Source organism: Balaenoptera borealis, assembly GCF_965194805.1.
Source record: "Balaenoptera borealis genome assembly, chromosome: 2".
In the NCBI taxonomy this organism is placed as follows: Eukaryota; Metazoa; Chordata; class Mammalia; order Artiodactyla; family Balaenopteridae; genus Balaenoptera; species Balaenoptera borealis.
The window spans coordinates 175,319,129-175,343,731 of NC_138867.1; the positions used below are offsets into that span (position 1 = coordinate 175,319,129).

The 24,603-nt window shown below is 44.3% G+C and overlaps 1 long non-coding RNA gene and 1 pseudogene across 2 annotated transcripts in view; one reads left to right on the forward strand and one right to left on the reverse strand.

The window, feature by feature from the left end:
* The window catches only part of LOC309624721, a 47,851-nt gene extending 23,357 nt beyond the window's left edge, over window positions 1–24,494 (reverse strand). The window contains exon 1 of the long non-coding RNA XR_014242097.1: window positions 22,075–24,494. This is a non-coding gene — a long non-coding RNA (uncharacterized lncRNA). The remainder of the gene's footprint in view (window positions 1–22,074) is intronic.
* LOC309623462 (tubulin alpha-1C chain pseudogene) lies at window positions 3,995–5,569 on the forward strand (annotated as a pseudogene). The gene has a single exon. The product of its transcript is annotated as a tubulin alpha-1C chain pseudogene (transcript).
* Window positions 24,495–24,603: the final 109 nt, after the last annotated feature.

Here is a 24,603-nt window from a genome sequence, read left to right on the forward strand (position 1 = left end):
TTATGTTTAGATCACCCATAAAAACTTCATGAGACAGACCAAGTCAGTCATCATCCCAAGCTATTTTTATTTTTGCTAATAAATTTTGTAACGGAGATAATATGATCTTATTTGACTTTTAGTAGACCTAGGTGTAATAAACCTAAGACATGTCTGTATTAAGTAAGCTAAGAAACTTAAACTTTAATATCAAATATTAATTTGAGTATTTCCTAGATCACATGAACTTGAGATTCATTTTGGGTTAGTTTCTATTACACTTTAGAAATAATTTATATGTGCTTACTTTTAAGTCAACTAAATAGAGCTCTTTTACAAATTAATTTTGATAATATCATCCAGAGGTAGAGACATATCACATCTATAATGTACAAATAGATATAACCAGAGATCTCATAGCTTTATTTTAAAACTTAGTTATGAATCAGGTATTACAATACAAAACTTACTAGTTTATAAATAATAGTTGAAACAAGTTAAGTATATCCACTCAGATGCTAAAGCTTTTTACTATTTGCCGAAAAGACTTTTAAGATTTGTATTTGTCCTTTATAAATTCTTGAGGCTGTGAATTAGATTTTAGGTGAGGGAGCCTTTCCAGCAGTTGGAGTTCAAAAAGGCCTCTTTTTCCTTCTTATTTTTTCTCTGGTTTCAGGTTCTACCTCATTGAATTAACCCGGCTCAGTCTCAGGTCATGGTGGGCTGTATTTACCTTTCTGATTTGTAGAGACTTCTGAGACAAAGAAAGTTGCTTTTAATTCCCCAAAGAACTGGGCTGCCACCTAAGTGATAGCTGAAGACTGATTTGCCCAACTACACTTTCTTTAATTTGCTTTTTTTTATCAGTGGGAAGATTTCCAATTAAACTGGAAATCAAAGGATTTCTGTCTTCTAGAACTTTAGGGTTCAATGGATCATGCCTTCAAAAGTTTGCACAAGGCATTTATTAACAAAGGCCCTCTTTCTGAGTGCACAAGTCAAACCCAGACCAATTCATCCTAGGAGGAAAAATAATTCTTCATTACTGCTTTTATTAGCCTCTGAATATTAGTCCCCAGTTTTTACCCTATACTGTATGGGTTCAGGCCCTATTGGTTTCCTTTAGTATATTTAATTAACATTGCCTGAGGGGCAAATGTATATGCCCTGTCTTATAATACCAGGCAGGGGAAGCATTTCCCAGTGAGACATAATGTCCATCCCCACAGTATAATCTGGCAAAAGAGATGTAACCATCTTATACAAAGCCTTTTCAAATACATCAGTTTTGATAAACTTTCATCTCAATTCTATCAACTCTTATACCTTTAACTTTAGCCTCCATTAGGACCCCATCAACAAGTCTTCGTGTCACAAGGAGTCCCAGAAACCTTCCTTTTTATCCCCTGGCCATTTTATCCATTTCTATATAAAAGGCTTTGGGGTCTCTGTTACCCAGCAAGGGCTCGATGCCCGAAGTACACAGAAGCCAATACTATGGCACTGGCTTTTGAGAAAAGAACATGCTTTATCATAAGGTTGACCAGCAAGGACAGACAGGAGGTAGGGCTCAAATATACCTCCCTGATCTGGGGTTTGGTCAAACTTTTATGAGTTAGGGGAAGACAGTCAGGTCGCTATGTGGAAGTGCTCGCAGAACAGGTTTCCACTGGAGGGCTTTAGAATTTGGCCATTCATGGTAAGGTATGGTAAAGCGACTTCAGCACTGTATCTCCCTGGACAACAGCCCTTCACTTCTGAAAGGGTTCCAGCATTCAGGTTCCAGTCATGTCTTGGTCCTTTGGTTCTATGCTTGGGGTGGGGGTGGGAGGGTCCTTTGGTTCTGGGTGTTATTTGAGGTCAAAATTTTCTCCTCTGCGCATGCTTTAGCTACGAGACTTGCGGTTTTGTCCTGTTGTCTCTCAAAAACAACTCAGTCTCTTGTTAGCAACAGGATACGGCCAGTTTGGGCTGGTTCTGTGGTTACATCTCCAGTCAGGGGTCGAGTCAAGGAACCCAAGCCCTTTTGTTAATCTTTAACTTGATTAATTGGCTTAACTATTGCCCCAAGCAATTGCTGGTCAGGTATCTCAGTGTAATTTTTTTCCTCCAGTCTTTTAAATTTTTCTAAACTGGGGTAAATAGAGCAGACCTTTTTGGGGCCCTTTAATGTTGGGGGGAGCTTACAGGGGACCCCTTTGGCCCATCCAACCTTAGGTAGGGTTGTATCAAAACCTTTCTTTTCATCTCATCAATATCTGTTTTACTTATCCCATTTCTTAATAACCATCTAAAGATTTCCATCCTGCTGTGATGAGTTCCTTTAAAATTTCCACCTTATTTGGAAGAAGTCTCTTTACCTTTCGCTCAGTTTCTTCCTAGTCACTTGTTAATCAACCTAATTAACATTAGTTAACGTAATTTTTTTTGTTCGTTTGTTTTTAAATATTTATTTTATTTGGTTGCATCAGGTCTTAGTTGCGGCATGCGGGATCTTCAGTTGCAGCATGTGAACTCTTAGTTACGGCATGTGGGATCTAGTTCCCTGATCTGGGATCGAACCTGGGCCCTCTTCATTGGGAGCGCAGAGTCTTAGCCACTGGACCACCAGGGAAGTCCTCCTAATGTTTTTATTAACATCAGTAAGACCTATTGAAGGGAAGCTGAGACCACAAGTAAGGCTTCCCAAACTGTTTGTTTTGTTTTGTTTTAAACTAAAGGAGTTTTTAAGGTTAGCTGGTTTTTTTTTTTTTTTGTATTCTCCTTTCAATTGGTGTTTCCATAGGTACCAATAAAACAGCTGTTTATCATGAGAGCACCCTAAAAATTTACCAATTTAGTTTTTCCAATTTAAAGGATCCATTATGTGGCCACTTACAATTAGTATCTTAATAGCAAGTCAAACCAATAAGATACAAGAGGCGGACTTCCCTGGTGGTGTAGTGCTTGGGAATCCGCCTGCCAATGCAGGGGACACGGTTTGATCCCTGGTCTGGGAGGATCTCACATGCTGCAGAGCAACTAAGCCCATGTGCCACAACTACTGAGCCTGCGCTCTAGAGCCCACTAGCCATAACTACTGAAGGCCAAGCGCCGCAACTACTGGAGCCCGTGCACTGCAATGAAGAGTAGCCCCCGCTCACCGAAACTAGAGAAAGCCTGAGTGCAACGAAGACCCAAGGCAGCCAAAAAATAAATAAATAGATAATAAATTAATTTTTAAAAAAAGATGCAAGCGGTATCCCCACAAGAGAATGCAAAGGATGCAGCATTCACAAGATCCAGAAGTTTACTCCCAGGAATTCCCTGGTGGTCCAGTGGTTAGGACTCTGCACTCTCACTGCCTAAGGCCTGGGTTCGATCCCTGGTTGGGGAACTAAAATCCCACAAGCTGCATGGTGCAGCCAAAACAAAAAACCATAAAGTTTACTCCCAAAAATAGTCTAAGAAAGTAAAGACCTTCATTGTCCTTCACTGTATATACACAGATACAATGAAGGTTGAAATGAAAAAAGCCCCTTATGGAATGGGAACCCTTATGAAAAATTTTCGAGAGCTGGCACAGCCAAAGAGGCTGCTCAGAATCGGAATCCCAGTCTATTCTACTACACCATATGTGTGCCTTCTGGATGGCAGAGACCAAACTCTCAAAACACAGAACAAGACACCTAAGAAGATCAGGTAGAACATTTACATCACAAAGGCACAAGGAGAGAAATGCAAGCTCCTGTTCCTTTAAGGTCAGAATTTTGAAAAGATGTTTTGTCAGGCCAGCTGTCTCTAATGGCATATGCAAAAACTAATTTTGGAATGAGGCTTAAAAAGAACCCAAGGGGCTTCCCTGGTGGCGCAGTGGTTAAGAATCCGCCTGCCAATGCAGGGGACACGGGTTCGAGCCCTGGTCCGGGAAGATCCCACATGCTGCAGAGCAACTAAGCCCGTGTGCCACAACTACTGAGCCTGCGCTCTAGAGCCCGTGAGCCACAGCTACTGAAGCCCACGTGCCTAGAGCCTGTGCTCCACAACAAGAGAAGCAGACTACTTCTCCCCCGGACTCCTTGGTAGTCTGTCAGTGGGAGAGCTTCGTGGCCGTCCCCTCGCCTCCTCCAGCCCCGCAGAACCCTACAAGTCTCAGTCATGCGTGAGTGCATCTCCATCTACGTTGGCCAGGCTGGTGTCCAGATCGGCAGTGCCTGCCGGGAGCTCTACTGCGTGGAACACGGCATCCCGCCCGATGGCCAGATGCCAAGTGACAAGACGACTAGGAGAGGAGATGACTCCTTCAACACCTTCTTCAGTGAGACAGGCGCTGGCAAGCACGTGCCCAGGGCAGTGTTTGTAGACCTGGAACCCACGGTCATTGATGAAGTTCACACTGGCACCTGCCGCCAGCTCTTCCACCTTGAGCAGCTCATCACAGGCAAGGAAGATGCTGCCAATAACTATGCCCGAGGTCACTACACCATTGGCAAGGAGATCACTGACCTCGTCTTGGACCGAATTCGGAAACTGGCTGACCAGTGCACAGGTCTTCAGGGCTTCTTGGTTTTCCACAGCTTTGGCGGGGGAACTGATTCCGGGTCCACCTCCCTGCTGATGGAACGTCTCTCTGTCGATTATGGCAAGAAGTCCAAGCTGGAGTTCTCCATTTACCCAGCCCCTCAGGTTTCCACAGCTGTAGTTGAGCCCTACAATTCCATCCTCACCACTCACACCACCCTGGAGCATTCTGACTGTGCCTTCATGGTAGACAATGAGGCCATCTATGACATCTGTCGTAGAGCCCTCGATATTGAGCGCCCAACATACACTAATCTTAACCGCCTCATGAGCCAGATTGGGTCCTCCATCATCGCTTCCCTGAGGTTTGATGGAGCCCTGAATGTTGATCTGACAGAATTCCAGACCAATCTGGTGCCCTATCCCCGCATCCACTTCCCTCTGGCCACGTATGCCCGTTATCTCTGCTGAGAAAGCCTACCATGAACAGCTTACTGTAGCAGAGATCACCAATGCTTGCTTTGAGCCGGCCAACCAGATGGTGAAATGCGACCCTCGCCATGGTAAATACATGGCTTGTTGCCTGTTGTACCGCGGCGATGTGGTTCCCAAAGATGTCAATGCTGCCACTGCCACCATCAAGACCAAGCGCAGCATCCAGTTTGTGGACTGGTGCCCCACTGGCTTCAAAGTTGGCATTAATTACCAGCCTCCCACTGCGGTACCTGGTGGGGACCTGGCCAAAGTACAGCGAGCTGTGTGCATGCCGAGCAACACCACAGCCATCGCTGAGGCCTGGGCTCGCCTGGACCACAAGTTTGACCTGATGTATGCCGAGCGTGCCTTTGTTCACTGGTACGGGGCGGAGGGCATGGAGGAAGGAGAGTTTTCTGAGGCCCGTGAGGATACGGCTGCCCTTGAGAAGGATTATGAGGAGGTTGGAGCTGATAGTGCTGAGGGAGAGGAGGAGGGTGAAGAATATTAACCTGTCTGCTGTAATTTTACACTCTTGTCTTGGGACTGTCTTACTTGTGTTCTGTGGAGCTGCCCATTGTGGCCCTATCTTGTCAATAAAAGTGATATTTCTGTTTTCAAAAAAAAAAAAAAAAAAACAAGAGAAGCCACCACAATGAGAAGCCCGCACACCACAGCAAAGAGTAGCTCCGGCTCGACACAACTAAAGAAAACCCACGTGCGGCAACGAAGACCTAATGTAGCCAAAAATAAATAAATAAATAAATAAATTTATTTAAAAAAAAAGATCCCAAGATTTCTATAGTTACCAATTAAGTATTCACCTGCGAGTATAAGCTCTCTATGTACTGCACATGAACCTGGCTGGAGTATTCGTTGGAGGCTGGCAATCTGCTGCCTCTTTATTTTGTTTTGAAAAGTTTGTTTCCCATTCCAGGGTCAGTGTGTTGAGATGAAATCGCTAGTGATAATTGTGTGATAGGCTGATGTGCTATTTGTGGGCTTAACTCCTCTAAGGTGTCACCCTAGAGTCGTTCAGCTCTTTTACATGTCTTGGTCTCTCTCTCGGTCAGTCTAAAACTGCCATGGGCGCTCACAGCACCGGATGGCCAAAACCTTTGTGTGGGTCCCCAGTTGAGCAGGTTTTTAATTAATAAGTGGGTTTCCCTATGGGACCCATGCATGGTATGAGGACTTGCTTCCACCGTTCCCACAAGTTTCTCAGTTGCCTGAGAAAGACTCTGCTGGCCGGAAGGAGCTTTGTCCTTTTTTTCTTTGGAGCTGAGACCTCTCATGTAGTATTTTCACTTTTATTCTGACAAACTCTATTAAAGTAGCCACTTCAAGGGAAAATGACAGGCCAGTCTCCTACCTAATCACCTAGTCGAAACCACTCAGTGTCTTCCAATCGTGTAAAATCTTCCCAGTGTCTCTCAACTGCAAGAAGAGGTAACCCAGGTAACCTCTTCTTGAAACTAAGTTCAAGTAAAATCAACTGCTCACAGCAAGGAGTTTATCCATCACTGAATCAACTTAGGATCGTCAGCCAATAACGGGAGATCCAAGACCCAGGAGAGGTTCGCCCAATCGTCTGGACTCATCAAGGAGGCAGAGGGGCACAAGGGGCCCCTGCTGGTACCAAGGCTCTGGATCCTCGCAGAGTTCAGGCGAACGAGAGAAGTCTGCTCTCGGTCCCTTCATGGCCACTAAAACCATGGACTGAAAGAAAAACATACAACATAGAAGTTGTGAGTTAAGTTTTATTCGGGGACCTTACTGAGGACTATAGCCCAGGAGACAGCCTCTCAGTATATATGAGTTTTTTTTTTTTTGGTTGTGCCGAGTCTTAGTTGAGGCACATGGGATCCTGCACACAGGATCTTTTAGCTGCAGCATGCAGACTCTTAGTTGCGGCACGCATGAGGGATCTAGTTCCCCGACCAGGGATAGAACCCGGTCCCCCTGCACTGGGAGTGTGGAGTCTTAGCCACTGGACCACCAGGGAAGTTCCTATATGAATTTTTTTGCTGGAAAAAACATGTAGCCAAACATAGAGATTACTGCTAATCACAAAGACCAGACACCTCAAGTTTCTGATTTTTGTGCTTTTCTATGTATGAGAAGATGTAAGAATCTAGCGTCATTGAAAATTTTTCTTAGATATGCATCTTAACTACCTCGGGGCCAGTACATCCAAAGCACAGAATTGTTCCCTGTTTTTTTCCATCCTGAATTCCCTTCAGGGTGCACTGTTGGTGGGCGACTGCAGTGGTTAATGGCTTGATCCTTGTAGAGCTGGAATGGCCGGCAATATTTTTTTCTTTACAGCCCTTTGTAATTTACATTGGGCCACATTAACTAATTTAACTGGGGAGTAACGTGTGTGTGGGGTTCCATGTCAAGACAATTTGTAAGTGCCAAAGACTTAATTTAAATTTAATTTATGAGGGAATTCCCTGGCGGTCCAGTGCTTAAGACTCAGGCTTTTCACTGCCGTGGACCCGGGTTCGATCCCTGGTCGGGGAACTAAGATCCCACAAGCTGTAAGGTGCGGCCAAAAGAATAAAATAAAATAAAAATTTAACTTATGACTCATTGGTTCAATGTCCCTGGCTCAATGAGGGACATTTTAGGATAATGGGTGCTAGGACCATAAGGAAGTTAGGCAAGACAACAGCTCTCATGGTTAAGGCAAAAACATACCTACTGGCCCTCTATGTTATATTCAGTAACTGCCCTATGATTATCGGGAGTACCTTGCTTAAATTTAGTGTGACTCCCAGATATAACTATAATTTGAGACCTTGTATTAATTAATTGCATAAGGGTTTGTGAATTAGTGCAGTACAGCAGATGGTAAAGTTAATTTAAAAACCATGTTGTAGGGCTTCCCTGGTGGCGCAGCGGTTAAGAATCCGCCTGCCAGTGCAGGGGACACAGGTTCGAGCCCTGGTCTGGGAAGATCCCACATGCCGCAGAGCAACTAAGCCCGTGAGCCACAGCTACTGAGCCTGCGCGTCTGGAGCCTGTGCTCCGCAACAAGAGAAGCCACCACAATGAAGAGTAGCCCCCGCTCTCTGCAACTAGAGAAAGCCCGCCTGCAGCAACAAAGACCCAACGCAGCCAAAAATAAATAAATTTTAAAAAAAAACAAAAACCATGTTGTAGAGGCCTGAAAGCCAAGTAGCACCCCTTTATCTTTTTTGTTGTACAAATTCTTTTAGACTATTTCAGATTTCCATTTGGGTCAAATTGTGGACCTTTGGGCTTCCCTGGTGGCGCAGTGGTTGAGAGTCTGCCTGCCAACGCAGGGGACGCGGGTTCAAGCCCTGGTCTGGGAAGATCCCACATGCCGCAGAGCAGCTGGGCCCGTGAGCCACAATTACTGAGCCTGCGCGTCTGGAGCCTCTGCTCCGCAACAAGAGAGCCCGCGATAATGAGAGGCCCGCGCACCGCGATGAAGAGTGGCCCCCACTTGCCGCAACTAGAGAAAGCCCTCGCGCAGAAACGAAGACCCAACACTGCTAAAAATACATAAAGAAATAAAATTTTTAAAAAAAATTGTGGACCTTTGTTTTAGTATTTTTCCTTTTTTTCCCTCCCTCTCTTCCTTCCTTATTCTGTTTTCTAAACCACTGGATATGCTTCGGTGGAGGGGGGTGACCTCTCTACCCTGGTATTTATAAATTTTTTCCTCCAGCGAGCCTCACATTAGTGCCATCAGAGTTAGGGACCTCTCCCGTGGGAGTTGTAGGGTTTAAAGACCTCGGGATTAAATTGGCTTTGCTGTGCTACAGGGATGCGAGGGGTGTTTTCCCCTAGAGCCCCAAGAGCCAGAATCTTACCTTAGAGGCGGGGCAGTAGCAGCAGCAGAGGTACTGAAGAGTCCTGCTGAGCCCTCTGGTGTTAAGAGTGTAGATTCAGCCTGCCACCTAAGGGCTGCCATTCCCCTTCTCACCTCGGTTTTCCTTTCTCTTTTTAAGGAACTGTCCTTTCAGGAGTGACCGGCCAATGGAGCCAGCTCTTGCACAGAGTATACCCAACCCCCCCATACCCTGTACTTTGAGGCCAAACAAGCACCACACTCAACAGATTCACTCTAAACACATGGATAGGTTCCCACCAAGACATCGACCCAGGACCACTTTAAGAAGGGTCCCAATCCCGTACTTGCTCCCAAACAACAAGAAATTATCTGAATCTAGAACTGGTGGGGTCAATAATACAACACAGGGCAGCACAGCTCACAGCACAAGCTCCCCGTCACCCAGCAGCCCACAGCGCCGGCCGCCATCAGAGAGCAGAGCAGGTGAGCGAGTCAGAGCAGGAGAAGACAGACCCACGGGTAGTGGTCATGTGTGGATGTAGTGTGCCCCCCGCCAACACACACACACCAAGGGGGAAGGAAAAGGCTTATGAATCACATAACTGAGGTCTCAGGGAAGGGCCGGCCTCTCAAGCAGCACTGAAATGGCTTCAGACAGCAAGGAAAGGAGCCTGGCCTGGGTGTTCACTGCAGTTAGGGCTGGGGCAATAGTTCCTGCACTGGCAGGGCTTGTGTGGCTGGAACCTCCTGCTCTGAAGGACAGACCACTCAGGCTTCCTCATCAGTTTGCCCAGGTGGTGGCACAAGGGGAAGGGAAGGGAGGCTTAAGCTAGGGGCTGTCAAACATCAAAAAAAAAAAAAAAAAACCAACAAGGACCTACTGTATAGCACAGGGAACTCTACCCAATATTCTGTGATAACCTATATGAAAAAAGAATCTAAAAAAGAATGAATATAGGTTTAACTGAATCACTTTGCTGTACACCTGAAACTAACACAACATTGTAAATCAACTGTACTCCAATAAAAATTAAAATATTTTTTAAAATCATAAGAGAATAAGATCTAACGATTCAAAATATATACAAAAACTTTTTTTAAAAATGAGAACGACTGCTCGTTACAAGGACAAAGGTGGGTAAAAAAAACATGCATTTGTGGGCTTCCCTGGTGGCGCAGTGGTTGAGAATCTGCCTGCCAATGCAGGAGACACGGGTTCGAGCCCTGGTCTGGGAAGATCCCACATGCCGTGGAGCAACTGTGCCCGTGCGCCACAACTACTGAGTCTGCGCGTCTGGAGCCTGTGCTCCACAATGAGAGGCCTGCGCACCGCGATGAAGAGTGGACCCCGCTTGCCGCAACTAGAGAAAGCCCTCGCACAGAAACGAAGACCCAACACAGCCATAAATAAATAAATAAATAAATAAAAATTTTTTTAAAAACACATGAATTTGCAACTGTCTCTTTTCATATAAAGAAACACCAACAGGATGCTCAAGAAATGATCGACGCTGGTTATTTGGGGGTGGCTGAAGCAAGAGCGCTGGAGGGACCAGGATTTTCCGGTGACGAGTCTACTTTAGACCTTCTTATCTTTCAGATTTTTGCTAACCTTCTATGCATTTTTTCTTAAGATTTTTTTTTTGATATGGACCATTTTAAAAGTGTTTATTGAATTTGTTACAATATTGCTCCTGTTTTGGTTTTTTGGCCACAAGGCATGTGGGATCTTAGCTCGCTGACCAGCGATTGAACCTGCACCCCCTGCATTGGAAGGCGAAGTCTTAACCACTGGATCGCCAGGGAAGTCCCCATGCATTTTTTTTTTTTTTAAATTATTTATTTATTTATTTATTTTAGTTGTGTTGGGTCTTCGTTTCTGTGCAAGGGCTTTCTCTAGTTGTGGCAAGCGGGGGCCACTCTTCATCGCGATGCGCGGGTCTCTCACCATCGCGGCCTCTCTTGTTGCGGAGCACAGGCTCCAGACGCGCAGGCTCAGCAGTTGTGGCTCACGGGCCCACTTGCTCCGTGTCATGTGGGATCTTCCCAGACCAGGGCTCGAGCCCGCGTCCCCTGCATTGGCAGGCAGACTCTCAACCACTGCGCCACCAGGGAAGCCCCGTCCCCATGCATTTTTAATTTAAAATAAACTGAGTAATTTATAGAAACCATATTACCATTAAATAGTTTTTGTTTATCTTGCTTTTTAAATTTGATTTTAAATTAATTTAATCTTAACTCTTCTACATAGGAAAACATCCAAAGATTTAATCCTTTACACACTAACAGTTATAAAACTGCAAATCATACAAAATGTTGATGAAATAAAATTGATATTTTAATGCAGGACAAGAAAATTTAAACATATTCTCTCTGCCCATTTGGGCCACTCCCCCCCTTTTATGTGCAGTGTGCCTCTATGTTCTACATTAACCAGATCTCCTCAAAGACAGGAATGCCTGCTTGACCATAAAGAACAATTTTCTTCTGATTCCAGTAAGGATATGCCTTAAAAGATAACATTCCTCTCTCAGTCCTATAAGGGGTCATGATGACCCATCACCTTGTGCATGCAGATCTGGACTATGTAAAATGTCAATATGTCATTTTGATGTATATACTTCTTTGCCTCAAAAACGTAGATAACTGTGCTTTGACTTCTAATAGGCTGAACAGTCCTCCGAGCTCTCTGAAAGACTGTCTCCTGCATATGAATCCTTGGGTTGGCTTGAATAAAATTCTCGATTTCTTTCTTAGATTAAGTATTGATTAATTTTTCACCAGCATTTGCTTGGTGTACTACACCAAGCAGGATATCAAAGATACCCACCAGGGGATACCTGGAGTCTACTCCAAACTGGCACCTGGTACCAGCCTGTACCCTTTGAGCCCCGCCAGCTTCTCAGTACTCCTCAGGTGCTCCAGTGAGTTCTGATATCCAGATCTCATTCCTTTAAGTGACAGTCCTAAAATTTTATTTGAGCTGTTTTTACTTGAGACTTGGTATCTTAAGGGGCACTGGTGCATTTTCATAGGTAGGGGTCTAGGGCAGCAGTCCCCAACCTTTTTGGCACCAGGGACCGGTTTTGTGGAAGACAATTTTTCCGTGGATGGGGGTCGGGGGGATAGTTTGGGGATGATTCAAGCACATTACATTTATTGTGCACTTTATTTCTATTATTATTACATTGTAATATATAATGAAATAATTATACAAGTCACCGTAATGCTGACAGGATGTGGAGCTCAGGCAGTAATGTGAGTGATGGGGAGCGGCTGTAAATACAGATGAAGCTTCGCTCGCTCGCCCGCCGCTCACCTCCTGCTGTGTAGCCTGGTTCCTAACAGGCCACAGACAGGTACCGGTTCATGGCCTGGGGGTTGGGGACCCCTGATCTAGGGGGATCAGGGTAGGAGACACAGGGAAACATAGGTGACTAGTTTTTGTTAGTTTGGTTAAATTGAAAAACAAGCTGATAGACGGTTTGAAGAAACTGCTAGTGAAATGAAAGACTGAATTACTCAGCTCTGAGGAAAAGGGACACTTTCTCCTTCTGGCCAGAAGGTGTCCTCAGGCATCTGAGAACCTAGGGGAAGTGTCTTGAGTATTAATCCTCATGATGTGCAGTGGTCCCACAGGGAACCGCTCTACAACCATTAAATAAATTTTGCTCATCTGGGGACGCATGATATAAAGGCTGATCACCTAGTGTTCTAAGCACCCGTGGCAGTTTTAGACTGTTGGAGGGAGAAACCAAGACATGTAAGAGCTGAACTGAGTCAAGGGTAATGCTTTGGGGAGCTGGACTTAGAAGCAGCACACATTTGATTCATCACACTGTCCTCACAGAGTTGTTCAGATCATATCTGAATTAGGCTACCAAATCAAGAATGGGGAATCATGCCTCAAAGGCCAAACAGCTCCTTGACAGACAGCCTCCCATGGGAACCCCAGCTACGTTTATGTATAACACCTATAAAACTGACACTTGCCAGTATTTAACTAAACAGCAAGGTCTGACCAACGATAACTTCTCCCTGAGACGGCCCAAATGGGGCACTTTTGATTTACCTAAATTGGTTTTATTTGTGCACTCAATTAGACAAAGCTAACTATAAGATCAAACAGCCAGAATGGGAAGCATATTTTAATTGGTACCTAGAAACCTCAAAATGAGGGAATGATAGAATGGTTTCATTACAAGACACAAACCAAAAATTACTAGAAACAGTAGCTAAGTTAGAAAAGACCTCAGAAGCCATTGCTTCTCCTCCTCCTTTCCCTCCTTCCCTTTCAGATTCTTTGTATCCTCTTCTTTCTGAGTTCCTCTGTCCTGACCTCCCTACTCTTCCACCTCCAATTTCAAAGGAGGAACCTATTGCGTCTAACAAAAAGGATAAAAACAGCCCTAAAATAATAGCTGCCCCCTTTAAGGAGAAACCCACAGATAGAGGGGAACCTGCTCTTATCCATATCCCTTAGACTAGGACAGAACTTAACTAAGGATTTTCCAGATCCTTTATAAGATCCTTTGGGTTTTGCTACACAATTTGATCTTACAGTAAGAACTTACAAGCCTGAATATTCAAACTTGTACCAGCTTGTACATTGACTAGTCTCTGAAAGTAAAGCAAAAGAATGGCTTCAAGAAATAAACTGGAAAATGCCTGTGGAAGATCATAAACATGAGGTGGCAGATCACCAGAAATGTAGAGAAATTGCCCACAGTCTGTATCAGGCTACTGTGAAAATCTTCCCAAAGAAAATAGGTTGGGCAAAAATCCATCAATGCAAAGGTCAAGAGACACTATTATTTCAAAAGATTTGAAGAGACATTTCAAACAACACTCTGGCATGACTCCAGAGAGTTTTCTGGACCATGAGAATGATCCAGCATTACATTCTTTTTTTTTTTTTTTTTTAAGAAGGATTAGATGAAGAATTGGCGTGACTGTTTAAAAGATATGAACTTGATTGGGCTACTCTGCATTCTAATGTGCTTGTCACCGTTGGTGACAAGCTCTCCAAAACCTTACAGAAATGAGAAAAAGAAAAGAAAAAAAAAAAAGAAAGAAATGAGAAAAAGAAAGCTGCCAAGGTCATGAAGAGCAGTTCAGTGGTCCCTTGAAACCACCTGGCCCAAATTTCAGTCAGTTTTGAAAAAAACCGCACCCGTTTTTATAGCCAAAAACCTGGGCATTTTAAAAGAGACTGCCACAGGTTTAAATTAGATTTAGAACACGGTAAGATTAATAAGGAACAGGGCTGCTCTAAGGATTATGAGAGGGCATTCCCCCTCCTCCGCACAAACACCTTAGGGGAAACTGAAATAACAATCGGAGGGGAGACTTCTAAGGTCCTTGTAGACACGGGGGCTACCTTATCCATTCTCAGCCCTACCCTCGTTCATTACCCTCTCCACCCAGAGTAAACAGTCAATTCAAATGACAGGTGTTTCTAATTTACCTGTGCGCGTTTTAAAATCAGAAACCGTAATTTTTCAGTTAGGAACTAATCACAGGAAGACATGTGTTCCTTTTGGTGAAATGTGCTCCAACTCATTTGATAGGATGAGACCTTTTAGAGGCATATAATGCCCATATTGCCTGAAGGGCAAAATGATTTTAGAGTTAGAAAACTTAGATGCAGACCAGAACATAATTACTGAGAAATTGATGGTTGTGAAAACAAAAGTTCAGACAGATAAGGGGAAATTAACGATTCACTGTTACAAGTGCCTGAGGAATTATGGTCATCCTCCTCCTCAGACGTAGGGAAAATCAAGTCAGCCGCTCCCATTAAAACAACTATTGATAATCCCAAGCCTCTACCCAGTATTTGACAGTACCCATTTAGACCAGAGACATTCCTGTTATTCAGGAATTCCTTGAGAACGGACCTACAATTCCTCATACTAGTCCTCGCAATACCCCCCTTTTGCTGGTAAGAAAGCCAAACGTAAAAGGCTGGAGGTTTTTCAGGACCTGAGAGCTATAAATAACACTGTGATCGCTCGCCACTCTGTGGTTCCTAATCCTCACACCCTGCTCTCAGCCATTCCAGAAGACACCTATTATTTTTCAGTAATAGACCTATGCAGTGTGTTATTTAATACTGGAAAAGGAAAGCCAATACCTTTTTGCCTTTACATGGGAAGGTCATCAGTATACCTGGACCGTTATGCCACAATGCTATACTAAAAGCCCTACTTATTTTTCTCAACCACTTAAAGCTGACTTGGCTGATGTACACTTTCCTAATGACTGTTTTAATTCAATATGTAGACGATTTGCTTTTGTGGTCTAGAGCTGGACAGAGACACTGTTCATCTGTTACAACAGTTAGCCTCTAAGGGGCATAAGGTGTCCAAAGAAGAACTGTTAATTGACTCTGAAAGAATCAAGGGAATCCTGGCTTTCTCGCTTCCCAGAACAAAAAAACAGCTGAGAGGATTTCTAGGTCTGACTGGATATTGTAGGAACTGGGTATCTAATTTTTCCTTCATGGCCCAATCCCTCTATGTGTTACTTAAGTCTAACTGACCAGACCCAACTGAATGCACAACAGAAGAAAACGTTATAGATTCCTTAAGATCTGCATTGACTTAGGCTTTGGAATTAGGCCATCCGAATGATAAATTACCATTTTTTTCGGTTTGTGCATGAAGGTAAAGGAAACGCCCTAGGTGTGTTAACTCAGAGGCATGGTGACAGGCATCAACCCACAGGATATCATAGTCAGCAGCTAGATTCAGTGGTGAAAGGGCTCCCACCCTTCATGAGGGCTCTTTCAACGACAGCTCTCTTGTGCAAAGCTAGGGAAGAACTTATAATGGGGTCTCCTTTGACTATCTATGTTCCACACTCAGTTGAAATGCTTTTGAATTCTCATCACGCTCAGTACTATGCTGTGAGTCAACTCTCCTCTTACGAGGTATTGGTGCTTTCTTCACCTAATATTACTTTGGCTCAATGTAGTTATCTTAACCCTGCAACTTTACTTCCAGCAACCCAGGATGATAATGACCATGAATGCATTATGCTAACATTATCTTCTTATGCCTAGGAATGACTTACAAGAAATTCCTGTTGATAATGCTAACCTAATTCGGTTTACAGATGGATTTTACTTAAAGGATGTAAAGGGACATTACCTAGCTAGCTATGCAGTAATATCCACTGTGGACATAATTGAAAGCTCTTATTTATCAGATGCAAAGTTGGCACAACAAGCTGAATTAATTGCTCTAACCAGAGCTTGCCAGCTAGCTAAGGATCAAGTAGCAAATATTTATACTGATAGCTACTATGCTTTAGAAGTATCTCATGATTTTGGAATGCTCTGGAAGTGAAGGGGATTTCTTACTTCCTCAGGCCAACCCATAAAGAATGGGAAGATAGTGTCAGAATTATTAGACTCTATACAATTACCTAAACAATTGGCAATTATTAAAATACCTGGACATTCCAAATTTGATTCAATAAAGGCAAAAGGGAATTAATTCACTGACATAGCAGCTAAATGAGATACTTTAAGTTCCATTTCTGTCCAACTTCAAGGATGTCTGCTGCTCAAACCCAATGTAACTGTTAAGAAACTTTTTCTACAGGCTCAAAAATTAGTACCAGAAGATGAAAAACAAAAATGGAAAAAGAAAGGAGGATTCTTTGATCCCACCTCACAAATATGGTTCGGACCAAATAAGAGACCTATAGTGCCTATAGGGGCTCGGTTACCCTTACTCCAGCATGTGCATTCCCTGACCCATTTGGCTCCTGAAAAAATAATTTTATGGGGGAAACAGTATATCTGGAAGCCCTCCCCTATGGTAGCCCATAAGACATATGCCCGGTGCACTATTTGCCCTAAATATAATCCCAGAAAACAACTCCATGAGTCACAAGGTCATTTTCCTCTTCATAAAGGACCCCTGGAGTTATGGCAATTAGACTTTGTCCAAATGCCACCATCTCAAGGATACACATATATTTTGGTAATGATCTGTATGTTTTCACACTGGGTTGAAGCTTTTCCCTGAAGGAAAGCAACAGATTTAACAGTAAATTGCTACTGGAAAAAATAATTCCTGGGACTTCCCTGGTGGCGCAGTGGTAAAGAATCCGCCTGCCAATGCAGGGGACACGGGTTCGAGCCCTGGTATGGGAAGACCCCACATGCTGCAGAGCAACTAAACCCGTGCGCCACAACTACTGAGCCTGCGCTCTAGAGCCCGCAAGCCACAACTACTGAGCCCTGGCGCCACAACTACTGAAGCCTGTGCACTCTAGGGCCCGTGTGCCACAACAACTGAGCCCGAGTGCTGCAACTACTGAAGCCCGTGCGCCTAGAGCCCTGCTCAGCAACAAGAGAAGTCACCACAATGAGAAGCCCACTCACTGCAACCAAGAGTAGCCCCCGCTAGCAGCAACTAGAGAAGGCCTGCGCACAGCAACAAAGGCCCAATGTAACCAAAAATCAATAAATAAATAAATTTAAAAAAACAATTCCTGTTTGGGGGATCCCTTCTGAGCTGCATAGTGACTAAAGGACTCACTTCACTGGACAAGTAATTAAATCTATTTGTGATATTTCACCAATAATGCAGCATTTTCACTGTACTTATCATCTCCAATCTTCAGGATTGGTGGAAAGAACTAATCATACTATCAAAACTCAATTGTCAAAACTCTCAGAGGCTTTTAATCTTTCATGGCCAGAAGCTCTCCCACTGGTGCTTCTCAAACTTATATCCCCTCCTTTGGGTAAACATCAATTGTCTCCTTTTGAAGTAATCACTGGGTGATCTATGTGCTTAGATGAAGGCATGTATGAACCAGCATTACTTAAGGGAGATATATTACATTATTGTCAAAGGCTCATTAAAGCACTTAAAGAAAACGAAAAGGTAGTAACTAATCCCTTTCACAGTGAGCTCCCTGGAGACAAAGACCTTAAGGACCACAGATTATTACCTGGAGATTCTGTCTATTGGAAAAGACATCAGATAAAGGACTCTTTACAGCCACATTGGAAGGGGCCATATCAGGTATTACTAACAAACCCCTGTGCTGCAAAACTTAAAGGAGTAAGCTCCTGGATTCACATTTATCACCTTAAAAAATGTCTCCTCTCCTGAATGGACTGCAACTCCTGTTTCTGACACACAGCTTCTACTAACCAGCACTACCAGACCAGGATGAGAAGATGACACCTGAAGTAGACAACTTATTCAAGATGCTGGACTAGGCCTGCGTACTGATTACCTTGATTTCTCACATTTCTGCTTATGAGCCAAATGTATTTCTTTCTTGGGTTCAATCACATGCAAGCTTCAAAAATCAATCCAATAGCTGGATTTGTGGCCAATTACCTACATCCAGCACTTCTGGATTACCCTGGTGGATTTCACCTCTCCAGGGTTCTGATTGGCCAGTCCTCAGGGATTTTATCTTAGAAAAAGAAACTCTAGTACCATACAAGCTACTGCTGATAACACTAAGCAGGGGACTTCTCTGGTGGTGCAGTGGTTAAGCATCTGCCTGCCACTGCAGGGGACACGGGTTCAAGCCCTGGTCCAGGAAGATCCCACATGCCGCATAGCAACTAAGCCCGTGTGCCAGAACTACTGAGCCTGCGCCCTAGAGCCCATGAGGCACAACTACTGAAGCCCGCGCACCTAGAGGCCATGCTCTGCAACAAGGGAAGCCACCGCAATGAGAAGCCTGCTCACTGCAACCAAGAGTAGCCCCCGCTAGCAGCAACTAGAGAAGGCCTGCGCACAGCAACGAAGACCCAACGCAGCCAAAAATAAATTAATTAATAAATTTTTAAAAAAAAACCAAACACTAAGTGGGACCCTCTTACATGGCCAATTAGTGACACCTGTTCTGAACCCAGCCATAAATATTCGTTTTCACTAGATGTTACTCAGTCCCAATCAGAACAACGTGCTAGAGTTAAACCTAAAAATGTAAGTACCCATCTCTCTGGTGGTGTTATCCCTCACTTAGGGGATGGATTTATTTGCCAATCCCAGGATATGGCCACATAAATATGAGGGCCCCTCTTTGCTGGGAGCAAACCAAGTATACCAAAGATAATCAACCTAACGGCATTCATAAATTAGGGTGAATACCTCCTGAAAATTGTCAACATACTATAACTTTAAGAACCAGTAATTCAGGGGGGAGGGGGAGGGGGGATGAATTGGGAGACTGGGATTGATATATATACACTATCAATACTACGTATAAAATAGATAACTAATGAGAACCTACTGTATAGCACAGGGAACTCTACTCAGTGCTCTGTGGTGACCTAAATGGGAAGGAAATCAAAAAAAGAGGGGATATATGTATGTGTATAGTGATTCACTTTGCTGTACAGTAGAAACTAACACAACATTGTAAAGCAACTATACTCCAATAAAAATTAATTTAAAAAAAAAAGAACCAGTAATTTGGGACTTCCCTGGTGGTCCAGCAGTTGGGACTCCAAGCTTCCACTGCAAGGGGCGCAGGTTCGATCCCTGGTCGGGAACTAAGATCCTGCATGCTGCATGGCGTGGCCAAAAAAAAAAAACAGTGGTTGGTTTGGAATTGACTGGTTGAGACAGCCTAGAATATACTGGGTGGCTCCTAATGAAACCCAATGGATCTGTGGAACAAATTTATGGTCTTGGCTTCCCCCAGGTTGGCTAGAAAAATGCATAATTGGTTTCCCTTGGGCCCAGGGTCAACTAGAGGTAAGCTTGGAAACAAACCCTGACAATCTGCCTTTAATGTGAGCACACTGGATTCAATCAGTTTTCCACTGGTATGATCATTTGGCTGAGATATTTGTTCCTTCACTTGGAGTAGAAAATGTTATTACTCACATAAAGGCTTTCACAAAATTTACCCAGCAAGCCTTGAATAACAGTAATCAGGCTATTAGTGTGCTCAATTCAGAAGTTTCCACAATGAAAAAAGTCCTACAGAATCGTATGGCTCTCGATATTTTAACTGCTTCCAAATGGGAAACTTGTGCTATAATACATCCTGAATGTTGTGTTTTTATACCTGATGAGTTTTCTAACATAACCCATCTTATAACACATATGAAGAATCAAATTTCTGCTCTGAATGATTCTCTTCCCAGTTTAGGGGAAATACTAGGAAATGGTTTGGTTCTGGAGGATCTTGGCTTAAATCTTTACTGATGACATTGTTACTCCTATTGGTGATTTTGATTACTGTTTGTGTAACTTAGAAAGTGATTGTTTCTTGCCTTTTGTGCTGTGTTATCACCTACTCCTACTAAGAATGATATCTAAACAACTTGAAACTACTGATCACATCTTTAGTTCTCTATAAAATAATGGACGTGCACAATGCACATGCATGGTAAAATAGCCCAAGTCCTACTGGACAACTTTTCAGTGTGACAAAACCAGGGAGGGGCAGTGCTGGCAGGACAGATTAGCCATGAAAGTTTCCCAAGAGGAACTTCCAACCACAGCACTTCCCATAGGGAAGATCTCGGAGGGAGGGCACGAGGATTTCATGTAATGTGGTTCCAGGTGGTTATTCTCAGCTTTCTCTCACGTAAAATATCCACAGCCAAGAAATAAATCTTTTAAAAAGCTGTCCTTGGCTCTGTGGTAAAATGATAATTAAAATACTGCATCTATGGGACTTCCCTGGTGGTGCAGTGGTTAGGAATCCGCCTGCCAATGCAGGGGACACGGGTTTGATCCCCGGTCCGGGAAGATCCCACATGCTGCAGAGCAACTAAGCCCATGCGCCACAACTACTGAAGCCCGCGCACTCTAGGGCCCATGTGCCGCAACTACTGAAGAACGCACGCCTAGAGTCCGGCTCCGCCAACAAGAGAAGCCACCGCAACGAGAAGCCCGTGCACCGCAATGAAGAGTAGCCCCCGCTCGCCGCAACTCGAGAAAGCCTGCATGCAGTAACGAAGACCCAACGCAGCCAAAAAAATAGTCTGTCTAAATTTCAAAAGATACATGCACCCCAATGTTCACTGCAGAACTATTTACAATAGCCAGGACATGGAAGCAACCTAAACATCCATCCACAGAGGAATGGATACAAAAGATGCGATACATATATACAACGGAATATTACTCAGCCATAAGAATGAAATAACACCATTTGCAGCCACATGGATGGACCTAGAGATTGTCATACTTAGTGAAGTAAATCAGAGAAAAACAAATATATGATATCGGTTATATATGGAATCTAAAAAAATGGTACAAATGAACTTATTTACAAAACAGAGAGTCACAGATGTAGAAAACAAACTTATGGTTACCAAGGGGGAAGGGGCGAAGGGATAAATTGGGAGACTGGGATTGACATATACACTCTATTATACATAAAATAGATAACTAATAAGGACCTACTATATAGCACAGGGAACTCTACTCAATACTCTATAATGACCTATATGGGAAAAGAAACTTTAAAAGAGTGTATATACGTATATGTATAACTGATTCACCTTGCTGTACAGCAGAAACTAACACAACATTGTAAATCAACTATACTCCAATAAAATTTTTTTAATTTAATAAATAAATAAATAAATAGGACAAGAGCCCCCATACAGTCCTAGATACTATCTCAACATAATCCCCTGGGTACACAATTTCCAGATATTAAAGTTGTGCAACTTTTGACAAAATAATAATAATAAAATAAAATACTGCGTCTATTTGAAATGCACCATATAAGACAAACAGTTGATAATGATGCCGTGACCGGAGGACAGATGCTTGCGTTTCAAACTGTGGGATGGAATCTGGACATTCAGGCACTAACTGTCAGTCCTCGGAAGAGCTAGATTTAGGGGACAGGGTCGTAGATTTGAGCCCTGCTTCCCAAACATCCGGAAAACTCAGGAGAAAACGGGACTGGGGACCCACCCCCCCAGACCACAGCTCCTCCCACGCACGAACCACGAAGACTGATTCAGGATTGTCCCTTGTTGACCATCCTCGTGGTCACCGCACAATCTGGGGCAAACGACGGGCTGTGGGCGCAGAGCTGCCCAGAAAGGCTCCGGTCCTGGAACCGAAGTTGCCGCCCGCAGTGACGGGACCAGACGCCCGGGGTCCCGACTGCCGGCCCCGCCCCCAGGCTGCGAGCCAGAGGGGACTGAGGTCTGAGCGGCGCCGGAGGCGGACTCGGCTCCGCAAACTCTGGGGTTGACCGAGGGGAGGCCCGGGTTCCGCCATGGCCAGTTTCGTCCAGCTCTTGTCTCTGGACGCCCAGTCTCGCGCACTCACCATTTCCCGGCTTCCGGCGTCCCCCGGAGTCGCCACTACGGCTCCCACGGCGGCTCCCGCGGCTGGTGAAGGTCACAACGCGACAGACGGAACAGCAGAGCCAGACGGAGCCCTCCGGGAGAGAGGAGACGCCAAGCCATAACCTGCATGATCTGAGTAGAAACGTCCACGCCGTTTACGGAGCGTCGCCCCACCCACCTACCCCAGCGGCGTCCCTGATTGGACAGTTCTTAAGGCTCCGCCCCTACGTGCGGATGTATCTGTGGGCTTGTCTGTTGCCACCAGATATTGGTATTTAACCACAACTGGTCCTGGGCCCCTGGTCCGTCACTACAGCGCCTTCTGAAAGCGGGAAACAAGTGTGCACAGGGAATTCCAGTGTCAGTTTCCAGATGGAGAAACGCCCTTGGCCAGGGCAGGAGGAGCCCCCCGAGGCCAGGTAGACTAGAACAGGAGCGCCTGCTATCCTACCAGAGTCAGGGTCTTGGGATAATGCTTCGAGGCCATTCATGGAACTGTGACCCTTGTTTACAAGCACACTTAAAAATTACCTGACGAGGGACTTCCCTCGTGGCGCACTGGTTAAGAATTCGCCTGCCAGTGCAGGGGACACGGTTTCCATCCCTGGTCCAGAAAGATCCCACATGCTGCAGAGCAACTAAGCCCATGCACCACAAGTACCTAAGCTCTAGAGTCCATGAGCCACAACTACCGAGCCTGTGCACCACAATACTGAAGCCCCGCGCGCCTAGAGCCGGAGCTCCGCAACAAGAGAAGCCACCGCAATGAGAAGCCCGCGCACCGCAATGAAGGGTAGCCCCTGACTGCTGCAACTAGAGAAAGCCCCCACGCAGCGACGAAGACCCAACGCTGCCAAAAATAAATAAATTTAAAAAAAAAAAAGAATAGTCAAGAAAAAAAATTTTTTTTAATTACCTGATCATATGTAATAGAGTCTGGCTCCACTTGCATCCTTGACTGTTGACAGCGCTGAGGCATCCACTCATTCCTTCCCCACTCCCACACATTTGTTACTTTAAAGATCCCGAGGTCTTGAGAGAAGTTGTCTCTGGTGGGAAGTTTGAACACACTAGCTAGCCTGAGCATAGGGACTCCTCTCAGACCAACCACAAGCTATGAGATGTGCTCAATAAAACTTTCAAGAGTACATTTTACACGGGAAGGAAATTTATATCTGTTTTTTAGTGTTTCTCTAGAGAACTTTGAAATGCAAACAGGTATAATATCCATAAGGCAATCGAATTCTTATTTTTACTGATATAAAAAAATAAATAAATAAAAGGTTATTTAAATTGGGATGTACCTGGAAACTCTTTTTTTTTCTTTTTTTTTAATTCATTTTTGGCTGCGTGGGGTCTTAGTTGCAGCAGACTCTCTAGTTGAGGCGCCTGGGCTTAGTTGCCCCATGGCGTGTGGATCTTAGTTCCCCAACGAGGAATCAAACCCATGTCCCCTGCATTGGAAGGCAGATTCTTAACCACTGGACCACCAGGGAAGTCCCCTGGAAACTCTTAATATGCTTAGCAGATTGGATCAAAACTAATGAATTTATTTATTTATACAGCTTTACTGAGATATAATACACATATTATACACTGGACTCCTTTAAATTTTAAATTCAATGGTTACAGGGGAATTCCCTGGGGGTCCAGTGGTTAGGACTCGTGGCTTTTACTGTGGTGGGTCAGGGTTCAATCCCTGGTCAGGGAACTAAGATCCCGCAAGCCACATGGCGCACCAAAAGAAAGAAACAAAAAAACACCCTATGGTTTCAGGATATTCACAGATACACGCAGTCATCACCACAGTCAATTTTAGAACATTTTCATCACCTCAAAAGAAATTCCTCTCCCCTTTAGCTATCAGTTTCCTAACTTCCCATCTTCCTCCTCCAAGCCCCAGCCCTAGGTGATTGCTAATCTATCAATACTTTCCCTTTCTGTAGATTTCCCTATTCTGGACTTTCATGTGAATGGAATTATATAATATGTGGTCTTTGGGATCAACTTAAGTCACTTAGCATAATTTTTAAGGGACATCCATGCTGTAGCATGTATCAATAACTGATTCTTTTTTTTTTCTTTTTTTTTTAAATTAATTAATTAATTAATTATTTTTTATTTTTGGCTGCATTGGGTCTTCGTTTCTGTGCGAGGGCTTTCTCTAGTTGCGGCAAGCGGGGGCCACTCTTCATCGCGGTGCACGGGCCTCTCAGTGTCGCGGCCTTTCTTGTTGCGGAGCACAGGCTCCAGATGCGCAGGCTCAGCAGTTGTGGCTCACGGGCCTAGTTGCTCCGCGGCACGTGGGATCTTCCCAGACCAGGGCTCGAACCCGTGTCCCCTGCATTAGCAGGCAGACTCTCAACCACTGCGCCACCAGGGAAGCCCCCTGATTCTTTTTTAAAAAATTTTATTATGGTAAAATACACCTATAATATTTAGTCTTAAGCATTTTAAGTACACACTTCAGTGGTATGAAGTACATTTACATTGTTGTGCAGCCATCACC